Source organism: Oncorhynchus masou, chromosome 22 (assembly GCF_036934945.1).
Source record: "Oncorhynchus masou masou isolate Uvic2021 chromosome 22, UVic_Omas_1.1, whole genome shotgun sequence".
NCBI lineage: Eukaryota > Metazoa > Chordata > Actinopteri > Salmoniformes > Salmonidae > Oncorhynchus > Oncorhynchus masou.
The window spans coordinates 57,014,665-57,018,760 of record NC_088233.1 but is presented as its reverse complement, the minus strand read 5'-3'; positions in this window follow the sequence as shown (position 1 = coordinate 57,018,760).

Here is a 4,096-nt window from a genome sequence, read left to right as displayed (position 1 = left end):
GTTCAAGAAATTATAAAATACTTTGATTAACCCTGTTTGTAAGCTTTTAAGTGATGTCAAACTCAACCTCTTTTCCAGTGATGAAGACATGGATGTCTCATGGTTGGGTGGGTGGGGTGCTGTATGCAAAATGGGTCAACTTTGAGCACCTTTATTCCCTAAATGTTCTGGCATTCTGGTCTAAAAGTCACTTTCAGACCACTTCTGCCATAGGCAAATACATATGGAAAGTTTTGTTCAAATCTAAAGGGTGGAGGACAAAAAGTGATTGAAATGAAATGGAACTACCCAGGAGAGAGGAGTGGAAACTTTGCAATAGAAAAATACTATGTTAAATGTTTCATTGATTTGTCTTACAGTGTGGTCCAGAATGTGCCTTCAGATTCAGTGTGAGGCTGATTAGGTTAGCATCAGGATACGGGGGACTAGGGGTGGCCCACTCTCTAGTAACGCTCCTTGAGCCTCCTCACAGTCCCAAAGACACCTCTGTGGTGTGTGTGTGTGCGCATGTGAGAGAGCGAGAGAGAGAGAGCAAGAGAGGCAAGAGAGAGAGAGCAAGAGGGTGGGTGGGTGGGTGGGTGGGGAACTGACGGTACAGAAAACAGGATGCAGAGATAGAATTTGGAGACAGTGCGATAGTATATGTACAATAGAAGCTTGCTTGTGTCCTGTGGGGCCATGCAGGTGTAGGTTACACACACAAACATGAACCAACATGCACGAACGAAAGAACTGCACGCACACAAACATGAACCAACATGCACGAACGAAAGAACTGCACGCAAACAAACATGAACCAACATGCACGAACTAAAGAACTGCACGCACGCACACAAACATGAACCAACATGCACGAACGAAAGAACTGCGCGCACACAAACATGAACCAACATGCACGAACGAAAGAACTGCACGCACACAAACATGAACCAACATACACAAACGAAAGAACTGCACACACACACAAACATGAACCAACATGCACGAATGAAAGAACTGCACGCACACAAACATGAACCAACATGCACGAACGAAAGAACTGCACGCACACAAACATGAACCAACATACACAAACGAAAGAACTGCACACACACACAGACATGAACCAACATGCACGAACGAAAGAACTGCACGCACACAAACATGAACCAACATGCACGAACGAAAGAACTGCACGCACACAAACATGAACCAACATGCACGAACGAAAGAACTGCACGCACACAAACATGAACCAACATGCACGAACGAAAGAACTGCACGCACACAAACATGAACCAACATGCATGAACGAAAGAACTGCACGCACACAAACATGAACCAACATGCACGAACGAAAGAACTGCACGCACACAAACATGAACCAACATGTATGAACGAAAGAACTGCACGCACACAAACATGAACCAACATGCACGAACGAAGGAACTGCACGCACACAAACATGAACCAACATGCAGGAACGAAAGAACTGCACGCACACAAACATGAACCAACATGCACGAACGAAAGAACTGCACGCACACAAACATGAACCAACATCCACGAACGAAAGAACTGCACGCACACAAACATGAACCAACATACACAAACGAAAGAACTGCACACACACACAAACATGAACCAACATGCACGAACGAAAGAACTGCACGCACACAAACATGAACCAACATGCACGAACGAAAGAACTGCACGCACACAAACATGAACCAACATGCATGAACGAAAGAACTGCACGCACACAAACATGAACCAACATGCACGAACGAAAGAACTGCACGAACGAAAGAACTGCACGCACACAAACATGAGCCAACATGCACAAACGAAAGAACTGCACGAACGAAAGAACTGCACGCACACAAACATGAGCCAACATGCACGAACGAAAAGAACTGCACGAACGAAAGAACTGCACGCACACAAACATGAGCCAACATGCACGAATGAAAGAACTGCACGAACGAAAGAACTGCACGCACACAAACATGAACCAACATGCACGAACGAAAGAACTGCACGCACACAAACATGAACCAACATGCACGAACGAAAGAACTGCACGCACACAAACATGAGCCAACATGCACGAACGAAAGAACTGCACGAACGAAAGAACTGCACGCACACAAACATGAACCAACATGCACGAACGAAAGAACTGCACGCACACAAACATGAACCAACATGCACGAACGAAAGAACTGCACACACACAAACATGCATGAATGAAGGAACGTGCACACACACATGCTTGTGTAAAGGAACATATGCACACACACACACACACACAAACTAGCGGGGTGACAGAGTGCACTGGCTGAGCTGAACCAATGGCAACCTGGGGGAAGCAGGAATGTGTATGGCCCTGGTCCAAGAGAGGCCAGCGGAATCCACAGCAGGCCACCGCCGTTGTCTTAGTGAACACTACTGACACACTCTAACCCAGTCTGTGTGTGTGTGTCTGTATGTGTGTGTGTGAGAGAGAGCGATCTAGAGATAAAGAAAGAGGGCTAGGGGGAGAGGGAGAGGAATGGTAACAGAATGTGCATGCTCCTTCAGTAGGCTTATGCACAATAGTCTGCGTGTCAGTGTTTGAGTGTGCGAGTTTCCCTTGACTGTGTGTCAGCGAGTGCAATTGTATAAGTCTGCATCTGCAAGTGAGTGTGTGTGTTTGTGTGCATGTGTGTGTTTGTGAGAGTCTGAGTAGACGATTGTGTGTGGGAGGCCCATGGTCTTTCTTAAGATTCGCCATGCAGCTAATAGCTATTAATAGTGGGGTAGTCCTCCGTGGCTGGCCAACACCCAACATGCTGGGTCTCCTCTTACTGCCAGGATCCCACACCGCCTTGTCTCGAACACAAACACCCCATAGCCAGTACTAGGGCCAGGAGGGTTTTCCCGATGGCCTTTACCTGGGTCATGTTCATTAGGGAATGCAATGTTGTATATGTTTTGCAACGGAACCCTCCATTTTCCAGTCCATTTTCTTACATTTGGTGCCAAATGAATAGGACCCTGGGCTCATGCTTGTGTGCAGAAATTTGGGGCATGACCATTGCTACACTCACATACACTCAGTGTAAAAAAAAATAGGAACACCTGCTCTTTCCATGGCATAGACTGACCAGGTGAAAGCTATGATCCCTTAGTAAATCCACTTCAATCATTGTAGAAATTTGAAATAAGTATTTTTAAGCTTTGAAACAATTAAAACATGGGATTGTGTATTTGTGCCTTTCAAAGTGTGAATGGGCAAGACAAAATATTTAAGTGCCTTTGAACGGGTTATGATAGTAGGTGCCAGGCACATCGGTTTGAATGTGTCAAGAACTGCAACTCTGCTGTGGGAAGCATTGGAGTCAACATGGGCCAGCATCCCTGTGGAATTTGACACCATGTTTTATTTATTTATTTTTTATCTCACCTTTATTTAACCAGGTAGGCAAGTTGAGAACAAGTTCTCATTTACAATTGCGAAACTGGCCAAGATAAATATGTAGAGTCCATGCCCGTGCCCTGACGAATTGAGGCGGTTCTGATGGGAAAATGGGGTGCAACTCAACATTAGGAAGGTGTTCCTACTGTTTTGTACACTCACTGTACACACCCATACACACACACACACACTACCAATAGTCGTCAAAAGCAACAGTTGGACAATGGATGAACATACTCCAAAGATTTTTAATTGTATCAAATCCATCTGAATCACGGGTTACACATCTGTCACGCAGTCACGTCACGCCCTTCTTATGAACATTCTTGTGACTTCTCAGCCACATTGACTCCCAAAAGTTGAGTGATGACCGCAGTCATTCTTAATAGGGACTAATGATTGTTTTGTCTAAACTTTCTCTGTCTCGGCTACCTCTAATCATGTGCTGTCTAGACTGCCTCATTAATGAATAGATGATAAAGCAAACCTGACAAAACCCGACTGTATATGTTGATGTTGCTGGTCATTATTAGGGGTTCAAGCAGCGAAGCTGGCGAAACCCTACTGTATATGTTGATGTCGCTGGTTATTACTAGGGGTTCAAGCAGTGAAGCTGGCGAAACCCTACTGTATATGTTGATGTTGCTGGTCATTATT